Source organism: Carlito syrichta, unplaced genomic scaffold, assembly GCF_000164805.1.
Source record: "Carlito syrichta isolate Samal-C Ts95f unplaced genomic scaffold, Tarsius_syrichta-2.0.1 Scaffold307331, whole genome shotgun sequence".
In the NCBI taxonomy this organism is placed as follows: domain Eukaryota; kingdom Metazoa; phylum Chordata; class Mammalia; order Primates; family Tarsiidae; genus Carlito; species Carlito syrichta.
The window spans coordinates 301627-311626 of record NW_007251427.1 but is presented as its reverse complement, the minus strand read 5'-3'; the positions used below and the strand labels follow the sequence as shown (position 1 = coordinate 311626).

Below are 10000 nucleotides of genomic sequence, written 5' to 3'. Positions count from 1 at the left end.
TTAGCTTTGAGCGGCTTTGGAGGTTTTTGCCTTTTTTTCCTGTAACCTGTTATGTTTTCTAATTGTATGGAAAGAAGGTTTGATTTGATCACATTATTTGGTGACGAAAAGACCTCTGTTTGGAGTCAAAGGTACAGGAACGGTGGCAGCCAGAAGTGTGGAAAGCCACAGAAGGGGAGCGGAGAGTGGGGGCTCTGCAGTCAGATAAACAGGAGTTCAGAGCCAGGGTGAGCCACTCGCTAGCTCTATGACCCTGGAAAAATCACTTCCCAAAGGGGGGGCATGTCCAGATTCAGAGCCAGTGCTCTCAACTGCTCAGCACTGTACTCCCTCCCTTCCAACTAGAGCTCTCTAACAGATGAGAAAGCTGAAGTTTCAAGAAGGGAAGAGACTTGACTTCAAGAGACATTAAAATGCTATTTAAATTGGCTTAAGCAATACAAAAATATATTCTCTTGCAGGAGAACAGTAGAGCTAGTGCAGGCTGCAAGGATGGCACAATTAATTGATGGATCAATATCATCAATGAGCTAAGTCTACTTTCTCTCTTCACTCTGCCATACTCAACACCAGCTTTACTCTAAGATAGGCATGTTAAGTGGCAAGGAATACAAGCTTTCTCGTTCACATGTAGCAGAAGAGGGAGTGAGACTCTATCCCTAACATGAGGTTGAAATCCTTCCTTTCAGTCTGACTGAATCAATTATTTTACCAGTTCACTTCTGGAGCAGTAATTGATTCCAGGAGAAGAGTACACACGGACTGTCAGACTAATCAGGATCTCTGTCCATGGAGCTGGGATCAGTCCACTTCCCTCTGTATCATTTGGGGAAGGAATTTCACTATTAGGAAGCAAGAAATGGGAATGTGGATGAGGAACAGGTGACTAGTATAGGTACACTACACAGTATAGACATGCTATGCTGTAGTAGTAACTACAGTGACTTTGGGCAAATTACTTATTTCCATTAAGTTCTATTTCCTTGTCTGTACATTGAGAACAATAAAAGTACCACTTCATGTAGTTGTGAAAGTATCACCATATGGATCTAATGCTAAGTCTTCCCAGTGCTCTAGTTTCTTCCTTCTGCTTTCTTTCCTCTGTCTTTGAAAGAACTTCTCAATCAAGTCATTCAAAGCAGTTCTCTGGCATTGGAAGGACAGAGGAGGAGGGAAATGATAGAAATTTCCCTGAGTACGTTCTTCGTTCTCCGAAGTAACACCTTTTCAACTACAAGAAAACTGGAATTAAGGGAATATATTACCCAAGATATAATTAAGGGAATATGACTATGATAAAAAGAAGCATTGTGAAAGCAAGACCATAAACACATGGAGAAGCTAGTCAAAGATTGAGACATTTTTTACGTAGTTGCACCAACCAACACTACACTCCTCCTTCCCAGTTCATTCCTCTTGGATGGTTCCACCTTGAACCTGGCTCCAAATCATGGCAAACCAGATAACTAGCAGATCCTTTAGTTAAAGGAAAGATGCCCCAGAGATTCAGGGATTCTTCCTCCATCCATTAGAGTCATAGAGACAGAGCTGGAAGACTGTCTTTAGCAAGCATTGTACAGTTCTGAAAACCTTGAAGTCCAGTGATGATCAAACTGGATAAAAATGAAAAATTCAACTATTTTCTGTCTATACTCACACACACAAAAGACATTTAAAGTATAAAGACACAGATAGTTTGGAAGGGAAAGATATACCGTGCTCTTTCTTATACAAACAGTGAACATATGAATGCTGCTGTTTCTATATTAGTAACAAACAAGTTATACTTCAAGATAAGAAATATTATCAGAGATAAGGAGGGCTATTTCATAATGATAAGAAGGTTAATTCATCAGAAAGACATAACTGTCCTAAATGTATATGTGTCTATTATTGGATCCTCAAATGAAGTGAAGCAAACATTGGCTATCATAGTTGGAGATTTCAACACCTCCCTTTCAGTAATTAATAGAATAACTAGGGGAAAAAAATCAGTAGAGATATAGAAAATTTGAACAACAGTATCAACCAACTTTGCCTAATTTACATTTACAGAATGCTATCCCAGAAACCTGCAGAATACACATTCTTTTTAAATGCATGTGGCATGTTTACCAAGATAGGCCATATGCTGGACCATGAAATAAATTCCAATAAATTGCAAAAGATTGAAAACTTATCAAGTATATTCTCAGACAACAGTGGATTTAAATTTAAAAACTCAAAAATATTTGGAAAAACTTCAAATATTTGGAAATTGAAGAATGTACTTCTAAATAACCAATGCATCAAATAAGAAAATCACAAATGAAAATGTAACATATTTTGAATGGAATGACAATGAATATATAGCATATGAAAACATTTTTATATAGTCAGAGCAAGGTTGAGAGGGAAATGTATGTGTGTATGTATTTAATGCTCATATTGGAAAAGAAGAAAGATTTTTAAGTGAATGATCTAAGTTTTTGCCTTAATAAGCTAGAAAAAGAAGAGGAAACTCAATCAAAGAAGTAAAAGAAAAGAAAATAATAAAGATAAGAGCAGAAATAAATGAAAGAAAAAAAGGCAAAACTAGATTTCATTCTTTGGAAAAATTACATAAAATTGAAAAACCCCATCAAGACTGATGTGAGAGAGAGAGAGAGAGAGAGAAGAAGAAATAGAGAGAATAGAATATTAGTAATAAAAGAGATATCACAGATACTAAAGATATTAAAAGAAAAATGAGACAATATTTTGCCAATAGTTTGACAACTTATATGAAATGGACAAATTCTTTAAAAAATCACAACTTACTAAAATTGACACATGAAGAACTAGAATATTGGAATAAGCTTATGTTTGCTAAATAATTTATAAGACAAAAAACTTCTCATAAAGAGAACTCTAGACTCAACTGATTTCACTGGTGAGTTCTAATAAGCATTTACAGGTAAATAATATCAATCTTATACAAATTATTTTAGAAAATAAAGAAGAATGGAACAACCCCCAACTCATTTTTATAAAGTCATCATAACCCGATACCAAAACAAGACAATGAAATTACAAGGAAAAAAAAGGTCATATATCAATAGTTTTCATGAACCTGGGTACAAAAATCCTTAATGAAAGATTCATAAGTTGAATCCAGAAATATATTTAAAAGATTCTGTATCATAACTAAGTGGGTTTTATCCCAGGAATACAAGGTTGACATGACACTTGAAAATCACCTTACAAAATAAAAATAAAGGAAAAAACCATCTTAATAGATGCAGAAAAATCATTCGAAAAACTCGCCACACATTCAGCTCACAGAAAACTTCCTCAATCGATGAAGGGCATCACAAACAGCAACAACAGTAATGACAACCACAACAATCTACAAGGAACATCATATTTAGTGGGTGAAATACTGAATAATTTCCACCAATACCGGGAATAAAGCAAGGAAATCTGCTTTCGCCTCTTCTATGCTCCATTGTATTGCAGGTTCCAATCAATACTATAAGGAAACCAAAGAAATAAATATTGGAAAAGAAGTAAAACTCTATATTCCGAAATGATATTTGATTGTTTATGTAGAGACCGTAAGAAACAAATGTTTAAAATGCATTCGTTTAGTAAGATCATTACTGTGTAAGGTTACTATACACAAAGCAGTTTATTACTATGTACTAGCAGCAAACAATTAGAAACTTTCATTTATAATAGCAGAAAAACATAAAATATTTAGGAGTAATTTAGCAAAGGGTTTGCAAGACCTTTACATTGAAAAACAAAGCATTAAAGAAATTAAAGAAGACTTAAATAAATGAAGAAATATATCATGTTTATATATGAGAAGTCTCAATGTTGTTATAATTCTTCTCCCCCAAATATCTATAGATACTATGCAATCCCAACCATACATCCAATAGGCTGTTTTTTTGTTAATGAAATTGACAAGTTATTTCTAATATATATGATATTGCAAAGGATCTAGAATAGTCAAAATAACCTTGAAATAAATAAAATAGTTGGAAAACATTATGTGACTTCAAGACACTAAAAAAAAACTTGTAAAGCTACAGTAATCAAGATAGTGTAGGGTGGAGATAAGGATAGACAATTAGGTCAAAGGAACAGAACAGAGTCCAAAAATAGACCCAGACATATTCAGTAATTCGAATTTTTTTATTTGTTCACATTTATTTATATTAAAAGACACTAAAGTGTAAAAGTTAGAATACAAAAATGTGTTGTAATATTTACTATTTTAACCACTTGATATCTTAGGTATACACCTTCCTTTATGATAAATACCAGGCCACAGACTAACTGAACTTTACTCATATAATACAGTAACACTCAAATAGGTGCAAAAATATAAACATTTTTGCTCTAGCACAGTTCTAAGGGGAAGGATTATCCTTCAATATACAACAGATGCAAGTATGTGCAATTGGGTGGTAGGAGACAACTGTTTTTATTATGGAAAGATGGTGAAACAGATAGATTCTTTACAGAAAAGAACAGATCACATTTATTAAATAGTTCCCTTAAAAACTTTAGATCTGCCGGGCTCGGTGGCTCAGCCTGTAATCCCGCGCCTTTGGGAGGCTGAGGTGAGTGGATTGCTTGAGCCCGCGGGTTCGAGACCCGCCTGGGCAGCGAGACCTCATCTCTACAATAAATCAAAAAATCAGGCGGGCATGGTAGCGCATGCCTGTAATTCCAGCTACTCAGAAGGCTGAGGCGGAAGGATCGCCAGAGCCCAGCAGGTCGAGGCTGGGCCGCTCCCGGCCACCGCACTCCAGGCTGGGTGACAGAGTGAGATTCCAACTCAAAACAAACAAACAAAAAAAAACTTTAGAACTTGGACCACATTTCACAGAAACTTTGGATTGATATTAAACAGTCTTTCCTTCCCCTTTCTAACAACTAGATACTACAAGTCACCCAATTTGATAAACTTTAAGGCAACAATATGGAACCAAGTCTCAAATCAGATGTAATATTCTGCTGCAGATTACTTGTCGAACTCCATCATTTCACTGGCTGGGCAGTTCATAAAAGAGAATTTAAGCCAACTCAAATTTGAGAGAAAAAAAAAGAAGAGAGAGCAGGAACATATCAAATATGCTTCCTAAGAAATTGTGTCTTATTGCCTAAGTGAATCATGAGAATTTCCACCCCACTAAATCTCTCTTGCAAAAACAGCCTAACACTTAAAATAAATCTAAGTCATTATTTGTATTATGTAGTAAAAGGAAGCGATATAAAAGTAGAAATCTGTTGGTTCATATTTGCCAGATCATCTAAAGTTAAAATGACCACCCAAAATCAGAAATAGTATAACTTTAAATTTTACTACATAGGTTTTCTCAATAACATCCCCAAACAAACAAAAATTTATCAATTGTTCTCAAAAACTATAGACACCTAGGCCTATAAATTGGAAGAGAAACATGAACTTCAAAGAGTTTATTTTAATTATGAATTGATACTACATTTCTAGAAACACTGGTGATCCTGAAAAACACACCAATAGACATAACTAACATGATCCTGGCAAAATGCACACCTCGCTGGTAAAGCACAAATATTTCTTCTTACAAATGTTTTAAGGAACGAAGCTTAAAATTAAGCAAGAGTTGAAAAATATAATTTTAATAAAGTGTAAGTGAAAAGGGGGAATAGCAAAGCTGGTAAAAGTCTTTTTGCTTTCTTACAAGTGGTATTCTTATAACTCCCCAACTATCAGAGGATGAATTATTTTTCTAGAAAAAATAAAGTGATTGCAAATTGTTTTTTCTACAATGCTTTATGCATCAGAGTCACTTGCAGATTATGGTCTGCTGTCATCTGGTCCATCACTTTCCTTGTCCCAGTCTTTCATAGATGCTCCCATCATGAAATCATCACGTAGGATTTTCCAATTCGGGTCCTCTTCTGATTTCATTTCAGTCCATTTGGCTTTTGGACTCTTTGCAGTAGAACTTGTCTCACTTGTATACTTCCATCCATTCCTCTCAAAACGCTAATGAAATCTTTCTTGGAAACAGTTGATATCAACTTAGCACACTTTCTAATAGAGCTTCCAGCTTCTTTAACTTTTTCATCAACGTTCTTTTGATGTTTCTGAAAAGCATTAAATAATTGTGCCACACCCCTCATTGCAATTCTCTGAAGATTTCTCCCTGTCTCTTTGTCTTGGACAACATCTGGTTTTACTCTGTGCATCATTTCCCACTCCAGCCTCTTATCACGCTGTTTTCTTTTCTCTATTCTTTCTTGTTTTAACTTTTCTTTTTCCTTCTCCAGCTCTTTATTTTTTACCAGAATGGTGGATTTACTTTCAGGCGTTTTTTTGTTAAGAATTTTAGCCATGGCATCTGCCCAGCCTGTATTAGTCCCAACACTTGATTCTGCGGCATTTTTATTTTCTTTGTCACAGGGTTCAGCATCATCTTCATTGTCAACCTCTATTGCTTCATCATCAGAAGAAAAGTAATCCTTTTCCAATTCACAGCTTCCTACAGAACCTTCGCCATCTGAAGCGTCTTTGGCCTCGTCTTTCAGCTCCGATGATACGGCTCTTGCTACCATTTTCATCTTCTTCTTTGGGGGCTTTTTCAGCTTTTCCCCTGCACTCACACTTGAGTCCTGGACAGCCGTGGCCATTTTCAGTAATTTGAATTTTTAACAAAAGCACCAAGGCAATTCAATGTGGAAGTAAAAGTCTTCTCAATAAATAGTGCTGGAAAATGATGAAAAAAAAAAAATGAACTTCAACTTCTACCTAACACCACACACAAAAATTAACTTGAATAAATAATAGACCTAAATCTAATAGTGAAAACTCTAAAATGTCTAGAAGAAAACAGAGGAGATATCTTTGTAGCACTGGGGTCAGCAAATATTTTTCAGCATATAAAATACATCAATTATTTTGTCAATTATACCTCAATAAGGTTAGAGGGGAAAAGCACTAATCATGGAAGAAAGCAATTAATAAATTAGTCTTCATAGAAATTTCAAACTTTGGTGATTAGTGAGGCCGAGCATTTTTTCATGTATCTGTTGGCTGGCTGCTTGTATGTCTTTTTTTGAAGTGTCTATTCATATATTTTGCCTACTTTTTAATAGGGCTGTTTGTTTCCTTTAGGCATATTTGAGTTCCTTATAGATGCTGAATGTTAGGCATTTGTCAGATATACAATTGGCAAAGATTTCCTCCCATTCTGTGGGCTATCTCCCCACTCTCTGAACATTTTTTTTTTTTGGCTTTGCAGAAGCTTTTCAGTTTGATGAGGTCCCACTTGTCAATATTATCTCTTATGGTATGGGCTATTGGGGTTTTGATTAGGAATTGGTTACCTAATTATAAAAGAAATGCAAATCAAAACCACACTGAGACACCACCTAACTTTAGTCATGATGACCATCATCAATGACTCAAAAAACAACAGATGCTGGAGAGGATGCAGAGAAAAGGGAAAACTTCTACACTGTTGGTGGGAGTGTAAACTAATACAACCTCTGTGGAAAACAGTGGTGATTCTTAAAAGATCCAAAAATCAATCTTTCACATGACCCAGCAATCCCCCTTTTGGGAATATACCCAGAGGAACTCAAATCATCCTACAAAAAAGATACCTGTGCATACATGTTTATTGCCACACTATTCACAATAGCAAAAACATGAAATCAACTGTGCTGCCCATCGAAAGTGGACTGGAGACAAAATTATGCAACTTGGATGGATTTAGAGTCTATCATACTCAGTGATCTATCATAGAAACAAAGAACTGAGTACCACATATTCTCACACATAAGTGGACCCTGAACATTTATCATACTACTACATGGAAAAGATGGCAGTAGCAGATCACTGGTGGGGCAAGGGGGCACGTAACATTAATGAGCATACCTGATCCCAAACCAGGTGAAGTGAGGACCAATGAAAAACTTTACCTGAATGATGCCCACCGATGTGCCTAATCCTGAATTGTACCTGACAGCTTTAAAATTAAAAAAAAGAAACTTCAAGCTTTAACTCTGCCATTACTGAAGTAAAAAATAAGCCACAGACAGGGAGAAAACATTTTCAATACATATGTCCATCTAGATAGATTTAAAAAAAGTCCTGGAAGTCAGTTAAAAAAAAGACAAACTCCCACAAAATGGGCAAAATGCTTGAACAGACACCTTACAAAAGTATATATATGAATGAGTATAAGCACATGAAAAGTTTATCGACATCATCAGTCATTAGGAAAATGCATTAAAACCACAATGTAATGCCACTTTATATCCACTAAATGGCTAAAATTAAAAAGACAGAAAATACAAAGTGTTGGCAAAGATGTGAAGACACTGTAATCTCCACATTGCTGGTGGTATGCAAAATGGTGAACTGCTCAGTAATAGTTATATATACATTTACCATATGATCCAGATATTCTACTCCTACGTAGTTATACAGAGAAACAAAAATACATATCTTCTAAAAGACTCATACACAAATGTCCTTAGCAGCATTATTCAAAATAGCATCAAACTGGAAACAACCCAAATATTAATTAACAGTTAAACAATAATAAATTGCATTATATTCACACAATGGAATACTATCCAACAATAAGCAAGCTTGTACTACTAATGCATATTACAGCTTGAATGAATCTCAAAAACACTGATCAAAAAACTCCTGATACAAAATTAATCTCTGAAAATAGAAATCAAAACAGTAGTTTCCTATGCTGGGTAAAGATTAACTGGATGAGAAAAAGTGACAACTTTCCAGAAGAATGGAAATGTCTTAATTAAGGTGGGGATTGCACAAATATATATATTTGCCAAACTTATTAATTTATATAGTTAGAATCTGTGTAGTTAATTTTAAGAAAATTTTCATTTCAAAAAAAGATCTGTTTGCAAGGTGAAGATGGATTTGAGGACATCTAGATTGATTTCTGGAATAACAGTCAGGAAGCTATTCATTAGACCAAATAAGATGTTAAAGCCTGGAATATAGTAGTGTCAGTGGAATCAGAGTGAAGTGGACAAAGTTAAGAGATGCTGAGCAGGTAACATAGATGAGGCTTGGTGATTGAAGGAAGAAGGTACGTCTTGTATTACTTCCAGACTTACGTCCTCATTCACTGAGGTGAAGTATCCCCAAAGAGCACCTAGTTTGCAAGGTAGATCATAACGCACCCTAGTCATGATGACCATCATCAATGATTCAAAAAACAACAGATGCTGGAGAGGATGCAGAGAAAAGGGAAAACTTCTACACTGTTGGTGGGAGTGTAAACTAGTACAACCTCTGTGGAAAACAGTGGTGATTCTTAAAAGATCTAAAAATCAATCTTCCACATGACCCAACAATCCCCCTTTTGGGGGGAACTTTCCTTGAACTTTCTAGGATGAAATTCTGACCTTGCTCCTCCCCTGCTTACTCTCCCTAGTGGGTCCTCCTGCCAACAAAGTATAATCCAAGCCTCTTAGACACACAATGCCCTATGTGATCAGGACCATGCTGATTTCTTCAACCTCAAGCCCCTAACTCTCCATCCTTCCCTTCCTTAAATCCTGTGCTACATGCATTTCCAGAGGTATTATGTCTTTTCAGGCCTCTATGAATTTACATTGGATGAGCCTTCTGTGTGGAAAATCACTCAATTTGAGTGATGTTGAGGCAGGGGCCTTTCTGAAAATGCAGAAAAAACAGAAAAAGGGGAAATAAGTTACTTCCTGCTTCTTTGTGTATTTTCTTTCTCGGGCTTTTACTTTGGCAAGCTACATGTTTAAACTTTTGGCAGAAATCCAGTCAGAATAGTAATTCTGTAAACCAATCAGCAAATAGGACATGTAAATGAGGTGATTATGTAAAACCAATCAATGTGCAACATGTAAGACTAAAGGTAGCCCCAAGCTATGGAAAATCCACTCAAATTGTATGATTCCAATATGTTACCTTATAAGGAAGACAAAGGGCTTACAATGTAAAGGGAAGTTTACAAAG

General features: G+C 35.6%; 1 pseudogene; it reads right to left on the bottom strand.

Moving 5' to 3' along the window:
* Positions 1-5791: 5791 nt before the first annotated feature.
* On the bottom strand, positions 5792-6651 carry LOC103266784 (annotated as a pseudogene).
* Positions 6652-10000: the final 3349 nt, after the last annotated feature.